Source organism: Urocitellus parryii, chromosome 9 (genome assembly GCF_045843805.1).
Source record: "Urocitellus parryii isolate mUroPar1 chromosome 9, mUroPar1.hap1, whole genome shotgun sequence".
NCBI classification, from domain to species: Eukaryota; Metazoa; Chordata; class Mammalia; order Rodentia; family Sciuridae; genus Urocitellus; species Urocitellus parryii.
In genome coordinates, this window is record NC_135539.1 from 31,205,912 (window position 1) to 31,232,359 (window position 26,448).

The 26,448-nt window shown below is 36.5% G+C and overlaps 1 pseudogene; it reads right to left on the bottom strand.

Annotated features, from left to right (window-relative positions):
- Positions 1 to 215: 215 nt before the first annotated feature.
- On the bottom strand, positions 216 to 15,977 carry LOC113177907 (cytochrome P450 3A4-like; annotated as a pseudogene).
- Positions 15,978 to 26,448: the final 10,471 nt, after the last annotated feature.

Consider the following 26,448-nt stretch of genomic DNA (forward strand, 5'->3'; position numbering starts at 1 on the left):
GAACTGAAGTGGGCACCTCCTTTCCATCAGAAAATACATAATACTTTGCACAGACCCTAGCAAGCTCAGAAAAGGTCCATCATCTCTTATCATTATCAATTGAGGAATATAGAGTCTATCTTCATTTTGAGTTTTCTTCACAAAATAAATTTTTGTTCTCTGATGTTCTGGTTCCCAGGCTCTGAGGACAACAATGCACAAATCCTTAGGGAAGTTCAGGCTCCACTTATTGACCCATCTCTGCACACAGCCTTTAAATAATAGGCTTTTCAGGTTGAAGAAGTCCTTGATCACTTAATTTCAGGGGAATCTGTAATGTATAGACAAGCACATGGAGAAGCAATGAATGAAACACCAGGAACCAAAGCAGCAAAGTAGAGAAGATACATTAAGCCCAGTGATGCTCCACAAACAAAAAAAACTATTTTTAGTATCATGTACTTTGTATTTGTCCTACTCGTTATCTAAGGTGTGTCATGATTGGATAGTAAAATTATTCATTTATCTGAAAAATTATTTCATAAACATTTATCCTGTACAAGGCCTGAGATAGGGAGGTTTTGTAAGTTCTGGTGAGGAGAACTTCCCTCAAACATCAGAACCTGTGGTCACCACAACTCATGACTATGCACAGGGTCTCTCCAGGAGACATGGAGCTGAATGTACACTGTGCTCAAGTTCACAGTCAATACATACACATGTCACACTAATCTGCATTGAGTCCATATGGTTTTTACACTTTGGTCTTCGTAAAGCTATAGATTTGGAGCCCCCGTGGTGAAGAACTCTAAATCTCAAAGATGTTGCAAAAGAGACTCACAGGACTATAGATCTAAGAATTAAATGATGAATGAGCATATATTTTTTCTGTGACTCAGCCCCTGTATTTGGAAAAAACATCTTCAAATAAAACATTATGTATATGAAAAGCTCTGACCTGTGTTTCCTTGCAAGTTTGGAAGGAAAAGGTCTGCATTACTTTGACAAGAGCAAGTTTTATGTTCATGAGAGCAAACCTCATGCCAATGCAGTTTCGGGGTCCATTTCCAAAGGGCATGTACATGTAAGGATTGATGCTGTCCTTGTTATTCTTACTGAACCTGGTTCCACAATAGATGAGAAGTCAAAAAAATATTAAAACCACAACAGTTACTTGTTTCAGTTTGTGCCTTAGACACCCCCAAGCAATAGTGTAAAAAATGATTTCATGGGCTGGTCATTGAAATCCAGCTTTGGTTTTGCTATGAGAATTGTTAAGCTATGGAGTTTTTCTACCTTTCTCTTCCTTAGCCTATAGGAGTTTTCCACCTTTCTCCTCCTTAGCCTATAGGATCTTTCAGTCTTTTTGAGATGAGATAAATGCTGTTTCAAAGGAAATCATGGTAAATTGAGACAGTAAAGAAAACAAAACATACATAAAATATAAGGAGTATAAGAGTGAATACATACAATGAAATGAGATAGTGATTATGTCAGTTATGGCACATAGTATAAAATTTGAAAACACATAAACACAGACACACACACACACACACACACACACACACACATGCACATGCATATACACAAACAGAGTCATGGTGCCATATCTGAGGATAATTAGTTTTAGCATAGGAATAAACAAAATCCTGGGTGATCAAGTCTCATAAAAATAATGGGAACATACTTGTATAACCTATGCACATCATGAAATATATTTTAAATCATCTCTGGATTGCTTATAATAACTAATAATATTTAAATACTACATAAATACTTATTGTATTACACTGTTTAGGGAAAACTGACAAGAAAAAAACATTTATAAGTTAGTTGAAATTATAGATGCAAAAACTATACATACACGCTGAGCATGGCACACACCTGTAATCCCAGCATCTTGGAAGGTGGAGACAGCAGGATCCCAAGTTCAAAGCCAGCTTCACCAATTTAGTGAGGCCCTAAACAACTCAGTGAAACCCTGTCTGTGATAAAATACAAAATAGGGCTACGGCTGTGGCTCAGTGGTGGACCACCCATGAGTTCAACTCCTGGTACCCTGCAAAAAAAAATCATACATGCAGAGGTTGAATGTATATATTATCAGGTGCTAGCAAAAATCCAATATGATACAATCTAGTTTAGCAAAAATATATATATATATATTCCTAGAAATATGTTTATGAGAACATGATCATATTATTAATTCATGATTATTTTAAAAATTTAACAAGCTAAAAAGTTTCTTTTCAGCAAAAGAAACAAATTGTGAGGTGAATAAAGAGCCTACAGCTTGGGAGCAAATTTTTACCCCTCACACATTAGATAGAACATCAATCTCTAGGGTATATAAAGAACTCAAAAGTGAAGCACCAAAAAAACAAATAACCCAATCAATAAATGGGCCAAGAACCTTAACAGACACTTCTCAGAAGAGGATATACAATCAATCAACAAATATATGAAAAAATGCTCATCATCTCTAGCAATTAGAGAAATGCAAATCAAAATTACTCTAAGATATCATCTCACTCCAGTCAGAATGGCAGCTATTATGATGCCATTATAAGTGTTGGCAAGGATGTGGGGGAAAAAGTACACTCATACATTGCTGGTGGGACTGTAAATTGGTGCAACCAATATGGAAAGCAGAATGGAGATTCCTTGGAAATCTGGGAATGGAACCACCATTTTACCAAGATATCCCTCTCCTTGGTTTATACCTAAAAGGTATAAACATGCTACAGGGGCACAGCCACATCAATGTTCATAGCAGCACAATTCACAATAGATAAATTGTGGAGCCAACCTAGATGCCCTTCAGTAGATGAGTGGATTAAAAAACGTGGCATATATACACAATGGAATTTTACTCAGCATTAAAAGACAATAAAATAGAGGCATTTGCAGGTAAATGGATGGTGCTGGAGAAGATAATGCTAAGTGAAGTTAGACAATTCCAAAAAAAAACAAATGCTGAATGTTTTCTCTGATATAAGGAGGCTGACTCATAGTGGGGTAGGGAGGGGTAGCATGGGAGGAATAGACAAACTCTAGATAGGGCAGAGGGGTGGGAGGGGAAGGGAGGAGGCAGGGGATTAGCAAGGATGGTGGAATGTGATGGACATCGTTATCCACAGTACAGATATGAAAACATAAATTGGTGCAAAATACTTTATATACAAACAGAGATATAAGAAATTGTGTTACATATGTGTACTAAGAATTGTAATGCATTTCATTGTCATTTATTTTTAAAAAAGCAATTTAAAAATTTTTAAAAAGAATTTAGGATAGTGAATGGACATAGCATTCATTTTATTCCTTGTCACAAATTCATATCATTTTGCAAGAAAGTGTTATATTTATAACAAAAAAACCTGCTTAAAATACAAAGACATATATGAAAACAATTACATAGCTACCTGTTTGTCATCTATGATAAGAAATACAAAGACATGCTTGGACAACCCTAGGCCAGGGTGGTTCTCTTTCCCAGAGGCCCTGTACCTTTCAGGGCAGAACTCCTCAGGCTCTGGCCAGTGCTGTGGGTCTCGATGAAGAACAAAGCTTGATATCATCACCACTGTCCCCTTCCTAATGGACATTCCATTGATTCAACATCTTTCTTACAGACCCTCTCAAGTCTGCCAGCAATTGGGTACAACCTGAGAGTTTCATTCACCACCATGTCCAAGTACTCCATCTGTAACACGGTATCATAGGTAGCAGATGTCTGAAGAGAAAAAAAAAGATTTTTGGAAATTCATGTTTGGAACTAACTTTAAACTCAATCTACATAGTTTTATTAAAGTGTTAGGAGGTCCCAAGAATAACAGAATGGTGAAGAAGAGTAGTGCTTACAATTGACTAAGCATTGTAATAACAATAATGTCCATTTGACAACCATATCCATGGCCCATTGAGAAGTGCAGAGTAGTTATGAACATAAGAGGCCTATGGAACAATCCCAAATTCAGTGTATAATATCCTCAGCATCATCGTGTACAATTTTTCCTCATGTGAGGAAAAGTAACTAATAGAATATGACAATTACACTCAGGCAAAATATGTGAAAGTCACTGTTACCTTTATCTAGAAAAGACACATGCCTATTTCAAGGAAATAGAAAAGAGGAAATAACCCATTATATATCAGTTTTTTTCTTGAATAATCCTGCTTTGAATCTATCTATCTATCTATCTATCTATCTATCTATATGTATATGTGTGTGTGTATGTGTGTGTATATATATATATATATATATATATATATATATATATATATATAACTTAGAGGTAACACTACATCGTTTAAAAAATGTTGGGAGAAACTGGTAACTTCCATCCCAGTACCACCAAAAGAAGGCTAAGATTCGATGGCACCATGTCAAACAATTTCAGTTTCAGAGGACACTCTAAGGAGGATATAAAGCCACTCTCAGCTCCACCCCTTGTTGCTGGACCAGGCTCCTGGTTGTTCTTCAGGGCTTCATTGTGAGCTCTGAAGAAGAGGCTTTGTGAACACTTCACTGCCAAACCAGCCATGCCAGCCCCAGAGACCAGGTGTCTTCATATCCAATAGATGGACTCAATAGACTTCCTGTTTAGGCAGAGGACAGCAGGCACAACATGTGGCTAATGCCTGGTATGACACTGGAGAGGACAAAAGGTAGAAGTAAAGAGTTTGGCTCAGGAGACAGAAAACCTGACTCATCCCCTGGATGCTTCTCTCTAATACATGACTAGAGCGTGAAGATGTGTGTAGCAGAACAGAGTTGGCCTGCCCACCAAGCCCAGGCTTACTCAGCAGACAGCCAGGCAGGGGCTCATGCCACAGATCAGCAGAGCCAATGATCTGGACACTGGAGTTACACATGCTTACACTTCCTAGGTGTCATCATGGTAACTGGTAATGGATACAACTGAAACTACACTCTTTTAAAAATTCCTTGTAGTTTTGGGAATAGAATTTTCCCCAAAATACTGTTTTCTCCTTCATTTGTCTCTTCAGATCCTTTCCAAATAGAGCTGGTGAAAAGAATCAGTGTATATATTTTGGTCAAAGCCTCCTAGGAGGTGACGAGGAGGGAGTCTTGTTGAAGCTCCACCTCTCTCCTCCCTCTCCAGGTACCATCTTCTCACCTTATTGGGCAAAGCTGCATCAATCTCCTGCTGCAGTTTGGTCTGGGCATCAGGATGGGTGGCCAGTTCATACAATATGAAGGAAAGAGCACTTATAGTGGTCTCATAGCCAGCAAAAATGAAGATAATTGATTGAACCACAAGCTCCAGATCAGACAGGGCTAATGGAAGAGGAAACACAACTTAGGTAAATCCAGCAAATCACAACATCAGAAGTTTAGATGAAGAGAAATCCCATTAAAACCCACAGATGACTAGGCAGGACCATGAAAAAGCAATTCAGAGGCATTCTCAGATTGTTTTTTCACTTCTGTGTCTATCTGATATGGGAGACAAAGGAAAACTTTTTTTAATCCAGTTTTCTGAGGTCTATACCACTCTTGAACTTAGCTACTAACTGGGCCATTCTCAGCACCACCAAAGATAGGTAATTTCAAGAGATACCATTTCTATCTAAGATACACAGTATGATCATTATGAACTTTTAGATACCTGGGCCCTGAAATAAACATGGTCCCTGTGCCAAACATGCAATTCAAGATAAAAAAGAATACATAAAACAAGTGTTTGAAAGGTCTACAGAGTTCAGATTTATTGATGATGGTTTTCTATGATGATGTCATGAGAACATTTAATTATCAAATCTTTTATCCCAGTGAGTATGAACCCCATGAAATAGGACTATAAAGTCAAGGTTCAGGCCAGGTGCAGTGGCACACACCAGTAATCCCAGTGGGAGTCTGAGGCAAGAGGATCATGAGTTCAAAGCCAACCTCAGCAACAGGGAGGTGCTAAGCAACTCAGTGAGACCCCTGTCTCTAAATAAAATACAAAGTAGGGCTGGGGATGTGGCTCAGTGGTTGAGTGCCCCTGAGTTAAATTCCTGGTAACCCTGTCCCCTGCACCAAAAACAGTCAAAATTTGGATCTCGGCTGTTTACATTTGTAGCTACTAGCCACATGTGAATGTTTAAATTTTAAACAGTTCCTCAGTGGCACTAGTCACATGTCAAGTGCTAAGAAGGCACATGTGTTTGGTGGTTATTTTATTGAAGAGTTAAACTACAGACTGTTTCCTTCATCACAGAAAGCTGAATAGAACTGGGTAAATACATACAGGATAGATGGATAGATAGATAGTTAAGTAAATAGATAGATAGATAGATAGATAGATAGATAGATAGATAGATAGATAATATGTACATGTGAACATAAAAATATGTACACTGGGTCTTGGGTTGTAGCTCAGTGGTAGAACACTCACCTAGCACACGTTGAGGCACTGGGTTTGGTCCTCAGCACCATATGAAAATAAAATAAAATTATTGTGTGCATCTACAACTATAAAATAAAAATATCTTAAAAAATATATATATACTGGCAGGCTGTAGTAGTCCAGTCCTCATCTCTAGAATTAATTGCTCAACACTCAGGACTTTCTTCAGATGGTTGTCAAGGCACTAGGTACCTAAAATTAGAATTGCAATGGGAGTATTTGAGTATTATAGAAATAAGCAATAAAATAGAAAAAAAATTTTGAATGAGAGAGAAAAATAGTTTATATCACTGGACGTGAGTAGATACAGAAATATTTCTTTCCTCTGTTGCATGTAGAAGTATTTCATGTTAATAATGTTGTCTAATGAGAGTATCTAAAAGCAAAAATCCACGAGATGTTCACAAATTTTGATTTCTGAATTCCATTAATTGTGAAAACAAAAACAAAAAACAAAGCTGTCACGAGAAACAGCAGAAACCTAGAATATCTTAAATCAGAGAGCAAGAAAATACTCAGAAAATAAATGAAAAGGGCACAGAATACACTGTATGCTACTGTAGTGTGGATACATGTCATAGAATGTACAAGACCAAGAGCAAACCTGAAGGAAATCTATGGACTGTGAATGGTAGACATGTCTCAATATAGGTTCCTGAACTGTGATAAATATAACTCTCTGGTGGTGGATATTAGGAGTGAAGCAGTGTATTCATGACTACATGGAGAACCTCTATGTTTTCAGTTCAATATTGCTATGGCCAAAATAAACAGAAGCTACCTTTAAAACAATCATTAAAAAGATAACAAGAATAATAGAGGACTCAGGAGCCTACATGAAAGGGATTCCAGTGGACAAATATGGGGGAATTGAGCATCAAAATGAAAATAGTAAGAAAATAATTTGAATAAAAATACCATGCTAGTGAAAGAAATACTTGTTTATATCAGCTTCAACATTTGAACACGGCTCTAGGTGTGCTTCTCTAGAAAGTTCCTCAGGCTACTGTATATGATATGGAAGCATGCACTTTCTGCAACTAGGTAGAAATGCTCTTCTTCCTGGAAAATCTCCTGCACATTTCCAGAACAATCCTTTCCTGTGAGTTTCCCCATCAGTAGATGAGGTAGCAACCTTGTTTACCTTTATGAGACTCCAAATCTTTGGAATTCTGCAAATTTTTCATAAGTGAAGAAAATCCACCCAATGCTAGAAACAGAGAGATTTCAAAGATAGAAGATCAATTATGAAATCAGAAATAAATTAATAGTGCAGAACTTTTCTTCCCTTCTGAGACTATGACTTCTTTAAGTACAGAAGTCCAGCTGGAGTTTCCTAAGTCATCAGTGAAGAAAAACATCCATATACAAACTGAAGAGTAGGATGTTTCCCTGAGTGAAAACTGGCTGTGCTGTCCAATAGCTACTGGCCTTTGCTCTCCCTACTTGTGAGCTCCTGTAGATTCTGAACATAGCCTCCTGGCCAGAGAGTGGCTGGCTTTGTCTCCCGTTACATTTGTTTGCTTAGGGAGAAGTCCTGGACTTCAATATTTTGTTTTACTACCTTAATTCTTCATCAAAGATGCCATAGATTAATCTCCTGACATTTTTAGAGCTCATCATCAGATTTTGGGCAAGCATCTTAAAAGATCCCACCATGCTTGAAGGTATGAACTTTATACTGACACCTGGAGGGCCCATCCTGGCTCCCTGGCCTGCACACATCCCTGTGCTGGCCTTTGGACATGAGGCAAAACCTTCACCTAAAAAACCCCATGCTTGCTCCATGAGGGGCCAGAAAGTGCCAGCTACCCTGAGGATGCCTTCTGTGGAGAGTTTGTAAAGTGAGAGGTTTGGAAATGCAATGATTCTTGACCATATAAAATCTGATGAAATTACAGCACCAGGAAAATAATGTTTATGTTGAAATTTTATCTATTGAAGAGAAGGGATATGATAAAACATTTTTCCTCTATTCAAAAAAATCATTTCAACTGATATATAAGAACATTATGCTATACACATATTAACAAGGTACCTGATTACTTTGATATATGTATATGCTATTTGATGTTTATATCAGTTTAGAAACATCTTTAATTGCATTTATCATTTCCTGATGGTGGATGTTTTCAAAATCTATTAGGCTCAATTAATAAGAACAATTTTAACATAGTGCTGCAATAAACATGGGAGTGCAGATGTCTTTTTGACATACTGATTTCATTTCCCATGGTTATACACCTAGTAGTGGGATTGCTGGATTATACAGTGGGTCTGCATTTGATTTCTGAGGGCCTTCCTCACAGTTTTCCATAAAGGCTGCCCTAATTTGCATTCTAGTCAATAATGTACAAGGACTCCTTTTTTAGAGATTTTGGGCTTTTTCTACCAGCAATATTTATGCCTTGACAAACTAAATTCCATGCCCATTATTTAATTTTAAGTGCTTTCTCTCTGATTCATTATTTTTTCAGTATTCGGAATATATAATTTTATTCATTTAAGTCTTTTTTACTAGTTCTTTTTAGTTATATGAGAGTAGAGTCCATTTTGACATAATTATAAAAGCATGGAATACATCTTACTTTAATTTAGTTCCCTCCCTGATTCATTCTTGTATCTCAATTACCAGATGCTAAATTCTTTATTATTCCCAAATGAGAACCCTCTACTATTCTCAACCAAGAGTTCTTCATCTACCTTTTAAAAATATACAAAGAAGTATGGAAGTCATACACCCATAGGCAAATAAATTATCAAAAATGAACCTCCTCTGTAACCACCACCGTATTTTACCTGTTGTTTCTCTTGAAGGTGACTTTCTTTCATTCTCTTTATAGCTTTCTTTAAAACATTTGTGACATCCTTTGGAAACAGAGAGATATTCATTGCCTCATAAATTGGAGTAAGGAATGGAAATATTACTGTAGGGGAAAGAAAAAAACAAAGAACACTTCAGTGAAAAATGTAAAATTTACCTGGAGCAATTACATCTTTTCTACCTATCAGAAAAGTGGAAGTCACAAGGGTTCCTAAAGAGGAACTGTTTCTGTTGGGACAACTGATTGAGCTCCAGGCCACTGGCGGAGCAAGAGGATGTCATATATACAGCCACCACCAAACCAGTGAGATCAGTGGCCACTTCTGCCTCTGTGGAGTGACCAAAGGAGCAAGATGAAAACTCTGACCACTTTCCCCTTCATGTACTGGAATAGAGTGTCTTTGGATACAATTAGGCTTTAGTCTGAGGCTGCAGTTAATCATGCTCTTCAAGAAAGAGCAGTCAGGATGGGACCAACAGAACATGTGTTCCTTGAGCACCACAGGAGGAATCCAGAAGGCATTATTAGAAAGAAAATTGGGAAACTCATAGTATGAGCAAATTGATCAATATATTCCTGAATAAACACTGGACAAAAGAAGAAATAGAGTGAAATAGATAAAGTATTGAAAGGAAAAAAGGAGGCATAGTATATCAAACTTATAAAATGGAGAAAATACCATCATTGCTCAGAGGGAAATTCTTATCTATTAAATAAAAACAAATATCACGAATGAATGATCAAACTTTACATAATAAGTCATGAAAAAAGAATACAATAGTCACTAATAGGGCATTATGGAAAAATGTGGATATGTAACCAATGTGATTCTGCAACTTGTATTTGGGGTAAAAATGGGAGTTCATAACCCACTTGAATCAAATGTATAAAAGATGATATGTCATGAGTTATGTAATGTTTTGAACAACCAATACAAATAAATAAATAAATAAAATAAAAAAAACAAAAAACAAATGCTATTCTTTGAAAAAAACAACAACAAAATTCACAAAATAATAGCTACACTGACCCAGAAATAGAAAGGCTACAGTTAGTAGCATTCAAAATGAAAACTGGGGAAATACTGACATTGTAAACATAGAAAGAATTATAAAGATGTTGTAACAATCAGATTATTATAGCAATTATACAAATTACATAAATGAAATAGACAAATTCCTAAAAAGACACAAACAACAGAAACTAACACAAAAAGTAATACAAAACATATATTGACATACATCATGTGATGAGACTAAATTAGAAATTAAGAACTTTTAAAAAGTGAAGCTCAGGTCCAGATATTCCATGGACAATTCTACCAAACATTAAAAGAACTAATACCAATTCTTTACCTACCTCTTTACAAACATTCATAGAAATATGTAGTATTTTCTAAGTATAGAATATAGTGAACACTTGTAAAAGATCCTAAAATGCCCGTGTTAACCTAATCCTGAGACTTAACACAAAGATAACACAGGAGAACTACAAACTGATATATCTTATAATTATGGATGCAAAAATCTCAACAAAATAATTTTTTTATTCTTCTCTCTCTCTCTCTCTCTCTCTCTCTCTCTCTCTCTCTCTCTCCCCACTTATCTATCTCCCCAAATTCTCTTTCTCTCTTTTCTCCTGCTACTAACATCTTTTGATTCCTCTTTTATGCTTCCTAAGATCTAATAACTCTATATCCTCACTTCCTACTTCCTTAACATCTCATCCTAAACCCACCCCCCCATTCTCTCTTTGCCCACCATTATAAACTATAGGTCCTTTTGCAACCTACTGTTTACATTGTTAATAGTAATCAAACTCACCATTTCTGTCTGTTGTGACAAAACTGTAAACATCTCAATAGAGGCTCTTCGGTTTAATTAAGCCTGAATATTGTTTGCATTGATATATGTTAATATTGATCTCCTCCTTAAAGGAGAGGTCATGGAATTCTGCAGGGACACTATAAGTCTATTGATATAAACTATAATACCTTAGATATACACTGCTAAAAGGAAAGACTCAAAAACAATGTGAAAAAACAAGGGAAGAAAGTGCCCCAAAGAAACCAAGATACATTACTAGAACCAATGGCCAGCACAGCAGAAGAGATGTCCAAGAGGAGTTCAGGAAGTATGTAATTAAAATGTTCTGTGAATTAAAGAATTATATAAGAAAGCAAACAAGGCAACAAAAGATCATTTCAATAAAGAGCTACACAGCCAAATATAGGAAGCAAAAGATTACTTCATAAGGAAATAGAGATTCTAAAAAAAAAGGAAAAGAAATCATTGAAATGAAGGAAACAATAAAGCAAATTAAAAACTCCATAGAAATCATCACCAACAGACTATAACACTTGAAAGATAGGACCTCAGACAATGAAGACAAAATATATAATCTTAAAAGTAAAGTTGACCACACAGTGAAGATGGTAAAAAACCATGAGCAGAACATTCATGAATTATCAAAAGGCCAAATGTAAGAATTATTGAGATAGAAGAAGGCATAGAGTTCCAAAACAAAGGAATGAACAGTTTATTCGATAAAATAATATCAGTACCTTTTCCAAACCTGAATAATGAATTGGACAATCAAATACAAAAGGCTTACAGGACACCAAGTGTTCAAAATCACGACAGATTCTACACCAAGGCACATAACAACGAAAATGCCTAACATACAGAATAAAGAAAGAAATTTAAAAGCCACAAGAGAAAGGAATCAGATTACATATAGGAGGAAATCAATTAGAATCTCTGCAGATTTCTAAACCCAGACCTTCAAAGCTAGAGGGTCCAGGAACAGTATATATCAAACTCTGAAAGAAAATGGATGCCAATCAAGAATCTTTTATCCAGCAAAATTAAGATTTAGATTTCATGATAAAGTGAAAAACTTCAATAATAAAGAAAAATTGAAAGAATTTAAAACTAGAAAGCCTGGACTACAGAATACATCCTTAGCAAAATATTCCATGAAGCAAAAATGAAAAACAACTATGAAAATCAGCAAAGGGAGGAAGTACACTAAAGGAAAAGACAATCAAAGGAGAAACCAAGTCAAGTTAAAAACCAAAAATAAAGCAAAATGACTGGAAATATGAACCATGTTTCAATAATAACCCTGAATGTTAATGGCCTAAACTCATCAATCAAAAGACATAGACTGGCAGATTGGATTTTTTAAAAAACCAACAATATGCTGGCTTCAAGAGACTTATCTCATAGGAAAAGACAACCACAAACTGAAGGTGAAAGTTTGGGAATAAATATACTACTCACATTGACTGTGTAAACAAGCACAGGTTTCCATCCTCATACCAAATAAAGTAGACATCAAGACAAAGTTAATCATAAGGAATAAAGAAGGACATTTTATACTGCTTAAAAAAACATTCATCAACAAGATTGAATGAAATAAACAAGAAATAACAATTATAAATACTTAAGCACCAAATAATGAATTATGGGCTAACAAGAAAAGAACAAATGTAATGGCCATCTACATTCTTCAAACTCTTCTCAATTTCAAGAGTAAAATAGACCACAATACAATAATACTAGGTGACTTTAACACAACACATTCACCACTGGATAGACCCTCCAAAAAAAAGCTAAACAAAGAAACTATAGAAGTCAATAATATAATCAATAACTTAGACTTAACAGACATACAAAAATTATAGGAATAAAATAAAAAAAAAACAGACATACAGACAATATTTCATCCATCAATGAGTGAATACACTTTCTTCTCAGCAGCACATGGATCCTTCTCTAAAATAGGCCATATATTATGCCACAAAGCAACTCTTAGCAGGTAGAAATAGAGATACTACCCTGAATGCCATCAGATTATAATGGAATGAAATTAGAAATTAATGATAAAATGAAAAACAGAAGCTACTCCAACACATGGAGACTAAATAATATGCTACTTAATGAGCAAGAGATAGCAGAAAAGATCAGAGAGGAGATTAAAAAATTCTTAGATGTAAATGTGACCAATGATACAACATATTGAAATCTCTGGAACACTATAAAGATGGTACTAAGAGGAAAGTTAATTACATGGAGTTCATTTATTTAAAGAAGAAAAAGTCAATAAATAAAAGACCTAAAATTGCATCTCAATGCCCCCAAAAGAGAACAATCAACACCGAAAGTAGTAGAAGACAGGGAATAATTAAAATCAGAGCTGAAATCAATGAAACTGAAACAAAAGAAACAATTGAAAAAATTGACAAAACACAAAGTTTGTTCTTTGAAAAAATAAATAAAATTCATAAACCCTTAGCCACACTAATAAAGAGAGAGAAAACTTAAATTACTAAAATCTGTGTTTAAAAAAAAAAAGGAAATATCAGGATGGACACATCTGAAATACAGAAGATAATTAAAAACTATTTAAAAATTTATACTCCAATTAAATAGAAAATAACAAAGACATCGACAAATTTCTAGAGTCATGATCAATCCAAACTGAATCAAGCTAATATACACAAGTTAAACAAATCAATTTCAAGCAAGTAAATAGAAGACACCATCAAAAGCATACATACAAAGAAGAGCTCGACCAGTCAGGGTGGGTGGGGGGTCATCCGAGGAATAGAGGAACTTTGAATAGGGCAAGGGAAATGGAGGGGAGATGGGTGTAGGATTGATGGTGGAATGAGATGGACATCATTACCCTAGGAACATGTATGATGACACAAATGGTGTGAATCTACTTCATCTACAAGTACAGAAGTGAAAAGTTGTGCTCCCTTTGTGTTTTATGTAGTGGAATGCATTCTGCTATCATCTATAATTCACTAGAACAAATAAATAAATATGTTTTTAAAAAATGAAGTACGCACACATGCTTCAGGATGGAAGAATTTGAAAATACAATGATAAATGAAAGAAGTCAGACATGCAAAGCCACATATTGTAGTATTCATTAATAAAAAAAAAATCCACAGGGGCTCGGGATGTGGCTCAAGCGGCAATGTGCTCTCCTGGCATGCGCAGGGTGCTGGATTTGATCCTCAGTACCACATAAAATAAAGATGTTGTGTCCACCAAAAATTAAAAAAATAAATATTTAGAAATTCTCAATCTCTCTCTCTCTCTCTCTCTCTCTCTCTCTCTCTCTCTCTCTCTGTCTCTCTCTATCTATCTATCTCTATCTCTATCTCTTGAAAAAAAAGAAAAATCACAGTATCAGCAAATCTATAGTCAGAAAATAGATCCATGGTTGCTTAGGCTTGGGGAATAGAGGGTTGATAATGAAATGGTAGCCTGCTTCTGAGTTGACAAATGGTCACTAGTGATGGCTGAGTATATCTTTGTACTGAAAACAATTTAATTGTATAATTAAGTGGGGTAATTAAAAGATTATTAATTATGTATCAATAATCATCTTATTTAAATAAAGAAAGGGAACAAATAACATGGTATTCCACATATTTATTGAGAAGCAAAGGGTCAAAGAAATTAAATTTTAAGAGCTTCTTGACATTCTCCACAAAGGGATCTTGTGGGTTATTGAGGGAATCGATGTTCACTCCAAATGATGTAGCAGTGCTCACATCCAAGCTGTATGCCCCAAAGATGCTGAATAGAGAAAGATATGACATGGAAAGATAAAACCAGTGCCTCTTCCCAATCCTTCCACTACACATGCAGCAAGAAGTAGGAGTAAGTTCACATACCCAGGCAAGACAAGCAGAGAGCCACACACTCACAGTTATCAGCTGAACTATCAGATGAGTCCATGATCCCTTCACACTTACTATGAGGCCTTTATGAGTTTCAAATGAAGTATTGCCCTTGTTCCAGGAGTGATGGGGACAGTGAGGTGAGTTAGACTCACCTCTGAACTCAAGAAGCTCACCCACACAGGGATAAGATCCATAATCAGACACACTACAGTAGCACAAATAGAATGTGAATAATGATAGTTGTGTACAAACTGAGCTTCATCAGGACAAGGGAGGAATAACTAAGTCTTCCTAGAGGACTCACAAAAGGTGATCTTGATCTTGACAGTATTTTGTCTTCTAGTATATCCAAAGTCACAAATAGCAGCCAAACAAACCTTGGTGGATACAGGAGACATCGTTTTTCCCCCAGCTGCCCTGTCTCTTCCTGGGAGCAGCACCTTCTGGGATGAACAGTTGGAGTTGTGACTCCAAACTCTTGCTTTGTCTGCTCATTGCACTAGCTCAACATTCGGAATTCAGTTCTGTGGCAGGCAGTTGGAGGGGCTCCTGGTGGAGCTTGGAATGTCAGAGCTGCCCTGCTACTTACTCTTTCAAATTGATAAACTTTCCCTTCTCTGATTCCAGTCTTATGTTTTTCACCAACACATCTCCATACTGGTTAATGATGGGGACCATCTACACACAAAACACAAGATCACCCATAGTTAAGTGAGGAGACTCAGTCCCCAATGCTATAGCTTTCCCAGGATGAAGAAGTATGAGGCATTTATAATGAATCTCACTATATCTCTTCTAAAACATATGACAAAGAATATTTTTAGGAAGTTCAAATTCAGAGGACTATCCGTTTGAAAGGGACTACTATCTCTCTCACTTTCTAGCCATACCCAGATTAATCCTTTAAGTTTCCAATGAAAAGCCTTCCTATTTTATTACCTCCTTGAGTTTTCCACTGGTGAAGATTGGAGACAGCAGTGTTCTTATTCTCTTCCATTCTTCGTCCTCAGATATGGTGATGGCTTTTTTCATAAATTTCACTGGAACAAAATTCTAAGTCCAAAGAAAAAGATATTTTGTCTACATAAATGTGGAGGTCTCCACAGTTGCAAAAGTTTGTTAAACAAGCTTTATTTATTTAAAAAAAATGTTTAGTGTGTGATAGTAGAAAAAGAACACCTGGACTTAAGCCTAATGATGTGCAAGATTGACATCAAACCTACTAAAACCAGTGGGGAATGTGATAGTAGGAGCAAATGTGATTCCATTTTGATTTATGACTTCATCCTGTAAAACAACCATGCCAAGTAGAAGAGTCATGACTGGGGCAAGATGTTCTTTTCCTTTTGCTATAGAAACTTTTAATAACATGGAACCACCTAATGGGGTATTGTTTCTGTAACTAGGGTAACAGGGCTCTGTTTCTGTAACTGGGGTGACTGGGCTAACTGTGATTCGATAGGCTTCCCTCTGCTTTACTGCACTGTCCTGCTTCTGTAACCTGGCTTGCTTGCATTGGCTATACCCCCTGAACATGTCTTTTGCAGTTTTCAGACTTATAAGGAGTTCCCTTGCAATTGTTCGGGGCTGATTAGGGGAACAGCTTTATGTTCTGGTCAGCCACCACTGGTGTGCCTCAATAAAGGCTTGATTCAATTATACTTGAGTGGTCTAGAAGTCAGTTTATGAAACCCTGGGATGAAGCTTTAACTGTAACATTTGGGTGTTCACCCTGGATCCATTTCTTCCCGACCCTCATGCCAAATTTGCCTCCAATGACGGGCCTTTGGACCTCAGCAGCGGAGTAGAGGGGAGCTCCTGAGAGACACTCCACAGCCTCACTCCAATCCATCCTAGGACGCTCTGAAAAGCCTCCTGCTGGCTGTCAGTTCTGGTGAGTCAACTCTTCTCTGGGGGAAAAGGTCAGATTGGATGCAGTCGCTTACACCTTCCCCGGGACAGGACGAGATGTTGTCACTGTCTTCCTGGAGGTCTCCCTGTGTGACCTCATCTCTCTGTATCTGGGGCCCACTGGAGGTCTCCTTGGGAGGTCTCATTTGTCTGGGGACAGGAGGAGACATAGTCTCTGTCCCACTGGAGGCCTCCCTGCAGGGCCTCATCTGTCTGGGGGCAGGACGAAACATGGTCTCTGCCCCATTAGAGGTCTCCCTGTGTGACCTCAGAGATTGGTGCTTGTCCTGTGTCTGTTCTGCTGTTTGTCATTTCTCCAGTGTCTTCTGCTGTTGGTCATTTGTCCATTGTCAGTTCACTGGCCATTTGTTCTGTTTGCAGGGTCTCTGCCCCATTAGAGGTCTCTCTGGGTGACCTCAGCTATTGTTGCTTGTCCTATGTCTGTTTGGCTGTTTCTTATTTCTCCAGCGTCTTCTTGCTGTTTGTCATTTGTCCCGTGTCTGTTCGCTGGCAGTTTGTCCTGTTTGTCTATCTGAGTGTTCTGCATGGGCCCTTTTCTTGTTCTCGTAATCGCTCTTCTTTCAACAGGACTCCTTCACTCCACCAACATCAGAGACAAGGAAGCACTACAGAGATCTCTACCTGGACCCCTTTAACTTGTTTTCTTAACAATTTTAAGGACTTTATCTGTTGGTTGGTTTTTGTTTGCTCCCTTTGTGTCCTGTGTTAATTTATACCTCAGGTGGTTTCGAATGGGAATAAAATGATTGAAATGATTTATCTGTGCTCACTACAGCTTGTATTAAAATGTAAAGTGCTGCCAAAAGGACTAAAAGAATTGTCAAAAGTAAAAGCTAAAGGTAAATAAAAGGCATTCTAGAGATTGTCTTCATTTAGGGACTAGGCCAGGTGGCCAACTGAGTAAATCATGTCAGTTCCTATAGAGGACAGATTAAAACTAAAGTGTTTTATAAAACTATTATTCCTAAATTGTCTAATAAAAAGCATAATTTTGTCTAGAAATTTGGCTTTTGTCTCTCAGTATTTGCAAGCATGAATAACTCCCAACTATTAAAAAATGGTCTAAAGATTTTTCAATGTCAGGCTAAAAGTTGGTGCCCACTATCCAAGAAACCAGAAAAACCAGTTTAAAATGAGACCCCAACCTGGGGGACTCTCCCAAGGAGACCAATGGAGCTGCATCTTTGGGAAGTTCCTCAAAAAGAAAAAAAAATAATAAGCCCCCTTCATTGGTCTATGTTCCCTCAACTCTTTTCAGTTTTCATGAACAGAACCACCTCAGGAAAAAGGTTAGAAAACTTTTAAAATTCTGTATTTGTTAAATTCATAATTTTGATCCAATATGCTTAGGTTAATGTTTTTCTGATTAAACTCTGCTTTATTCTAAGGCCAATTTACAAGAGTTAACTCTCAATCTAATAGGTTTTTTAAAAACAAGCTACAAAGTTTTTGTTTGTCTGTTTGCTTTGTGTGGGTGAACCGGTGTACTGTCTGTCTACATGTATTGCCATGTCTACATATACTTGGTACAAAAATTTGACATATGAGCTCATAAATTAAAATTTTTAAAAAATGGATCCAAATACTTTTGGTTGATATAATTTAAAAGGTTCAATTTAAATTGGGAAAATAAATAAAAGTACAAATATCTTCAAATTTACTAATGCACAGTTTTGTTTCTAGATGGTTAAACAGCTGTTAAAATGTAAATGTCTATAAAGTGTCTGATATCCATTGTCTCTAGGATTTTTATTCAACAGAGAAAAAAATGAAAAAATTACTAATACTATTCAATGCACTTGTTGGATACCTAGTTTTTTTTTTTTAAAGATATGTAAATTTCATCTAAACGTATATAAAATTAATCATGGATGTGTTTGTTAGAGACATCTAATTGGTACAAAGTTACAATGCTAACTGTTAAATATAATATCAAGTACTCTTAACTACTTAAATTCCATAAAGTAAAATATTTAAGCAATGTTGGCGTTTTTATAAATTGGTAAACTAAAAAAGAAATTTGATATTATTTTGTGTTATTATAAAAACAAGGTAACTGTAAGTTACAAAGTCCCAACAGGTATAATTCTGCATACAAAGAGTCAAGATGTTTCAACTGTGTTTCAATTAAAGTAATGTAAGTAACAAATATTTCATCTTATTAAAAGAAATTAATTTATCTAAATTCAAAAATTTATAGGGGTTATTTCAAGTTACAAACAAAAAAATATTCAATGGGCTAAAAATTATTAAAAAGTTCTAAATATAAAAATATATTTAATGAAAAACATTTCCAGGTAAAAAGTCTTTATGTGGTAAAGTATAATTATAATACATTTAAGTAAACAAAAGGGTCTAATTAAGTAATATAAAAGTCTATAAATAAAAGACAAATATTACAAAGTTTATATGTAACTAAGTTGGTTACGTATGTAACACAAATAGTCAAAACTATTCAAGGTTGTTCCCTAATGACAAATAATAATGTTATTTATATGTTAAATTGATAAAAACTTCTAAAAATATTAATTACATTATGTCTATTAAGTTTTAATCCTCTAGAACAAGTAATGTTAGAGAAATCAAGGTTTGTACATTTATGGCTAAACAACAACTGTTATTTTAAAATATTGTCCTACGGAATTCAAGCTCCCGTTCACCTGCATCTCGCAGGCAAACCACTGTGACTCGGCACTAAACAATCCTGCTGAAACAATTGGTTGGCCCTTCTGAACCTGTGGAGGTTAATACCAACGGAGCCTTCATAGGCAGTGGCCACAGGATTAAGACGGGGCTTGCGAGAGCCAGTCAGGACCCACCCGTTGCAATGGTCACCCGGCAAAGGGAACAAACTGTAGCCATTTGCATGGGATACCACCATGGCAGAGAACTGACGTCACGAGAATGCAGCTGAGGAGATAACTTCATTGAAACCGGTGGTGACAGGTGTGTAACCCCCTAGAACTTCCTCTCCACACAGTGGGGAAATCTTAAGGGCCCCTCCCAGCTCTCCCGTGAGCACAATAGTCAGACCGAGGGAATCAGGAGTGGTGCAGGACCCACGGCGCGGAACCCCGGCTACTGCTCCCACCAGTGCTGACAACTGAGGGCTCTTGCACCAGCTACTGGGGGAGTGGCTACCGAAGGGCAAGCAAAATTTGCTGAGGGTTCTCAGCCTCAAGCTCCACAAACTTAGGGTCTGAGGGAATGGCAAATGGGGAGAGTGTGCCCAGTCATTCAAGAAAATAGGGCTCCTGGGAACAGCAGACCTGGCGTGTAGCCAGTATTGTGGTGAGCATCACAGGTGAGTGGGGCTTGGCTTGAGGAAAAGTGGGGAAGTGACTAGACACAAGAGAAGGCCCTTGGCACTCAGGATTAGAGACCTGCCCAGTCTGGGAGGAGGTGGTTCTGCACAGTGATTGGTTCCCGTGTATTGAGAGGAGAAGCGTGGCCCAGTGGGCACAGCTTCACCTACTGGAAGAGAAGTTAATCAAACTCTAAGATTGCATTTATTAAATTTGTTTTTATTTGAGTTTATTTTTCATTTTCATTTTTAAATTTTTTAAAAAAAATTTTTATTATTTTTTAATTTTAATTTCAATTTTTTAAATTAAGGTTTTATATATTTTTTCTTTTTTTCTTTTCTATTATTTTCTTTTGTCTTTTCATTTCTTTTCAACTTCCTTATTCCCCCTTCCTTGAATTCTACCTGCTTACTCTCATTCTCTTTAGTGACTTCTTCCCTTCCCTTCTAATACATTTCCTCCCAAGCATCAAATAAATTTATAGGAGTAAACAGTAACTCAGCAGTCAAACAGAACAAGAAGTAACATGAGCAGCATGAAAAAGCAAGGAAGGAAAGGAGTACAAACAATGCAGGACAGCCTAAATATTCAGGAGGACCTAGAGGCATCAGAAAAATGGCCAAATAAAGAAATCAAGGAATACCTTAGACAGATGGAATGGAATCTGAAAGAGGATATGAGACAGCAAATTTAAACAGTGAAAGAACACATTGAAAATGAATTACATAAACAGATAAAAGAAGCAAATAAGCATCTTTATCAGGAGATAGAGATTATACAAAAATCAAACAAGAATTCTAGAAATGAAGGAAACTATTAACCAAATTAAAAACTCAAATGAGAGTATCACTAACAGAGTGGAGCAAATAGAAGCCAGAACGTCAGATAATGAAGAAAAAATATATCATCTTGAAAAGAGTCTAGCCAACTCAGAAAGGCTGGTAAAAAATCATGAGAAAAACATCCAAGAGATATGGGATAACATAAAAAAAAAAAAAAAAAACAAACTTAAGAGTCATCGGGATAGAGGAAGGTATAGAGGTTCAAACCAAGGGAGTGAGAAACCTGCTGAATGAAATAATTATAGAAAACTTTCCAGAAATAATAAAGGGAACAGATATACAAATTGTCGATGCATACAGGACACCGAGCATACAAAATCAGAGTAGACCAACGCCAAGACACATTGTTATGAAGATATCCAATATACAGAACAAAGAGAAAATATTAAAAGCTACAAGAGAAAGGAGGCAGATTACTTTCAGGGGTAAACCAATAAGCTGAACAACGGATTTTTTATCACAGATGCTGAAAGCGAGAAGATCCTGGAACAATGTATTTCAAACACTGAAAGACAATGGATGCCTACCAAGAATTCTGTATCCAGCAAAATTAAGCTTCAGGTACGACAATGAAACAAAAATCTTTCAGGATAAACAAAAGTTAAAAGAATTTGCAGCTAGAAAACCAGTACTGCATAGCATCTTGAGCAAAACACTACACGAGGAAGAAATGAAAAACAATAACCAAAACCAACAGTGGGAAGTACCTCAGTAAAGACAGACGGCAGGGGGAAAGCTAATCATGGAGAAACAAACTAAATTTAAAAAAAAGATAAATAATCAAACATGGCTGGAAGTACAAACCATATATCAATAGTAACTCTAAACGTTAATGGCTTAAATTCTCCAATAAAGCGACATAGGCTGGTAACATGGATTAAAAAAACAAATCCAACAATATGCTGCCTCCAGGAGACACATCTGATTGGAAAAGACATACAGGCTGAAGGTGAAAGGTTGGGAAAAAATATACCACACACACGGTCCTTGTAAGCAAGCAGGGGTAGCCATCCTCATATCGAATAAAATTGACTTCAAGACTAAGTTAATCATAATGGATAAGGAAGGACATTACATACTGTTAAAAGGAACCATTCACCAACAAGACATAACAATTATCAATATTTATGCACCATATAAGGGTGCTGCGATGTTCATAAAACAACTCTCCTCAAGTTCAAGAATCAAATAGACCACAACACGATAATTATGGGTGACGTCAGCACACCTCCCTCACCATTGGACAGATCCTCCAAACAAAAGGTTAATAAAGAAACTATAGAACCCAATATCACAATTGATAACCTAGACTTAACTGACATATATAGAATACATCAACCATCATCAAGCGGATATACTTTTTTGTCAGTAGCACATGGATCCTTCTCAAAAATACACCATATATTATGCCATAGGGCAACCCTCAGTAAATATAAAGGAGTGGAGATAATACCATGCATTTTATCTGATCATAATGCAATGAAACTGGAAATCAATGATAAAAGAAGGAAGTAAAAATCCTACATCACATGGAAAATGAACAATATGTTACTGAATTATTAATGGGTTACAGAAGACATAAAGGAGGAAATAAAAAAATTCTTAGAGATAATTGAAAATACAGACACAACATATCAGAATCTATGGGACACAATGAAAGCAGTTTTAAGAGGGAAATTCATCGCCTGGAGGTCATTCCTCTAAAAAAGAAAAAACAACAAATAAATGAGCTCAAACTTCATCTCAAAGCCCTAGAAAAGGAAGAGCAAAACAACAGCAAATGTAGCAGAAGGCAAGAAATAATTAAAATCAGAGTGGAAATCAATGAAATTGAAACAAAAGAAACTATTGAAAAAATTGACAAAACTAAAAGTTGGTTCGTCGAAAAAATAAATAAGATCGACAGACCCTTAGCCATGCTAACGCAGAGAAGAAGAGAGAGAACTCAAATTACTAACATAAGGGATGAAAAAGCCAATATCACAACAGATGCTACAGAAATACAGAAGACAATTAGAAATTATTTTGAAAACCTATATTCCAATAAAATAGAAGATAGTGAAGACATCGATAAGTTTTTTAAGTTATATAATTTGCCCAGACTGAGTCAGGAGGATACACATAATTTGAACAGACCAATATCAATGGATGAAATAGAAGAATCAATCAAAAGACTACCAAAAAAAAGCCAGGACCGGATGGGTATACAGTGGAGCTTTACAAACCTTTAAAGAAGAATTAATACCAATAATTTTCAAGTTATTTCAGGAAATTGAAAAAGAGGGAGCTCTTCCAAATTCATTCTATGAGGCCAACATCACCTTGATTCTGAAACCAGACAAAGACACCTCAAAGAAAGAAAACTACAGACCAATATCTCTAATGAACCTAGATGCAAAAATCCTCAATAAAATTCTGGTGAATCGAATACAAAAACACAACAAAAAAATTGTGCACCGTGATCAACTAGGATTCATCCCTGAGATGCAAGGATGGTTCAATATACGGAAATCAATATGTGTTATTCACCACATCAATAGACTTAAAGATAAGAACCATATGATCATCTCAATAGATGCCGAAAAAGCATTCGACAAAGTACAGCATCCCTTTGTGTTCAAAACATTAGAAAAACTAGGGATAACAGGAACTTACATCAACATTGTAAAAGCTATCTATGCTAAGCCTCAGGCTAGCATCATTCTGAATGGAGAAAAATTGAAGGCATGCCCTCTAAAATCTGGAACAAGACAGGTAAGCCCTCTGTCACCACTTCTATTGAATATAGTTCTCGAAACACTGGCCAGAGCAATTAGACAGATGAAAGAAATTAAAGGCATAAAAATAGGAAAAGAAGAACTTAAATTATCACTATTTTCAGATGACATGATTCTATACCTAGAAGACCCAAAAGGATCTACAAAGAAACTACTAGAACTAATAAATGAATTCAGCAACGTGGCAGAATATAAAATCAACACGCATAAATCAAAGGCATTTCTGTATATCATCGACAAAACTTCTGAAACAGAAATGAGGATAAACATCCCATTCAAAATATCCTCAAAAACAATAAAATACTTGGGAATCAACCTAACAAAAGAGGTGAAATATTTATACAATAAAAACTCCAGAACCCTAAAGAGAGAAATAGAAGAAGATCTTAGAAGATGGAAAAATATACCCTGTTCATGGATAGGCTGAACTAACATCATCAAAATGGTGATATAACCAAAAGTTCTCTATAAGTTTAATGCAATGCCAATCATAATCCCAATGGCATTTCTTGTAGAAATAGATAAAGCAATCATGAAATTCATATGGAAAAATAAAAGACCCAGAATAGCAAAAGCAACTCTAAGCAGGAAGTGTGAATCAGGCTCCATAGCAATACCAGATTTCAAACTATACTACAGAGCAACAGTAACAAAAACAGCATGGTACTGGTACCAAAACAGGCGGGTGGACCAATGGTACAGAATGGAGGACACAGAGACTAATCCACAAAGTTACAACTATCTTATATTTGATAAAGGAGATAAAAGCATGCAATGGAGGAAGGATAGCTTCTTCAACAAATGGTGCTGGGAAAACCGGATATCCATATGCAACAAAATGAAACTGAATCCCCTTCTCTCACGATGCACAAAAGTGAACTCAAAATGTATCCAGGAGTTTGATATCAAATCAGAGACTCTGCATCTGACAGAAGAAAAAGTTGGGTCCAATCTACATATTGTGGGGTCAGGCTCCAAATTTCTTAATAGGACACCTATAGCACAAGAGTTAATAACAAGAATCAACAAATGGGTTTAACTTAAACTAAAAGTTTTTTTCTCAGCAAAAGAAAAATAAGAGAGGTAAATAGGGAGCCTACATCCTAGGAATAAATTTTTACTCCTCACACTTCAGATAGAGCCCTATATCCAGAGTATACAAAGAACTCAAAAAATTAAACAATAAGATAACAAATAATCCAATCAACAAATGGGCCAAGGACCTAAACAGACACATCTCAGAGGAGGACATACAATCTATCAACAAGTACATGAAAACATGCTCACCATCTCTAGCAGTCAAAGAAATGCAAATCAAAACCACCCTAAGATACCATTTCACTCCAGTAAGATTGACAGCCATTTTGAAGTCAAACAACAACAAGTGCTGGTGAGGATGTGGGGAAAAGGGTACACTTGCATATTGCTGGTGGGACTGTAAATTGGTGCGGCCAATTTGGAAAGCAGTATGGAGATTCCTTGGAAAGCTGAGAGTGGAACCACCATTTGACCCAGCTACTCCCCTTCTTGGACTGTTCCCTAAACACCTTAAAAGAGCATACTATAGGGACACTGCTACAACAATGTTCATAGCAGCACAATTCACAATAGCTAGACTGTGGAACCAACCTAGATGCCCTTAAATAGATGAATGGATAAAAAATGTGGCATTTTTACACAATGGAGTATTACTCTGCTCTAAAAAATGACAAAATCTTGGAATTTGCAGGGAAATGGATGGTACTAGAGTAGATTATGCTAAGTGAAGCTAGCCAATCCCTTAAAAATAAATGCCAAATGTCTCCATTGATATAAGGAGAGCAACTAAGAACAGAATAGAGAAGAAGAGCATGAGAAGAAGATCACCACTAAACAGAGATGAGAGGCAGGAGGGAAAGAGAGAGAGAAGGGAAATTGCATGGTAAAGGAAGGAGACCCTCATTGTTATACAAAATTACATATAAGAGGAAGTGAAGGGAAAGGGAAAAAACAAGAGAGAGAAATGAATTACAGTAGATGGGGTAGGGAGAGAAGAATGGAAGGGAGGGGAGGGAAGGGGAGGGGAGGGAAGGGGAGGGGAGGGGGGATAGTAGAGGATAGGAAAGGCAGCAGAATACAACATACACTAGTATGGCAGTAGGTAAAAAAGTGGATGTGTAACCCATGTGAATCTGCAATATGTATCTAGGGTAAAAATGGGAGTTCATAATCCGCTTGAATCAAATGTATGAAATATGATATGTCAAGAACTTTGTAATGTTTTGAACAACTAATAAAAAATGAAAAAAACACAGGAAAGAAAAAAAATATCACACATACCCTTTTTAGACTGAAAATACTACATTAAGGAAAGGGTCAACATACCAAAGAGACATGCAAACGAAATGCCCTGGCAGAATGCCAGGCTGGACCTTGCAGGAGCACTCAAGTCTGGGAATGTGTATCAAGTATGAACCCAAGAATTGGGGCATGAAGTCTCAACTTATCTTAGCTCATCATTGTGCCTTTGGGGTGAGGAGGGTCTCTCTAAATGGAGTTGGGAAGGAGTGAATGTGCTGTGGAATTTTTGTTGTTATGTATCACCTACATGTTACCTCCCTCATTGTCTGGTCCAGTTTCTGAGTCAGAGACTTGTCAGGCCCTTATTTATAGAATGACAATC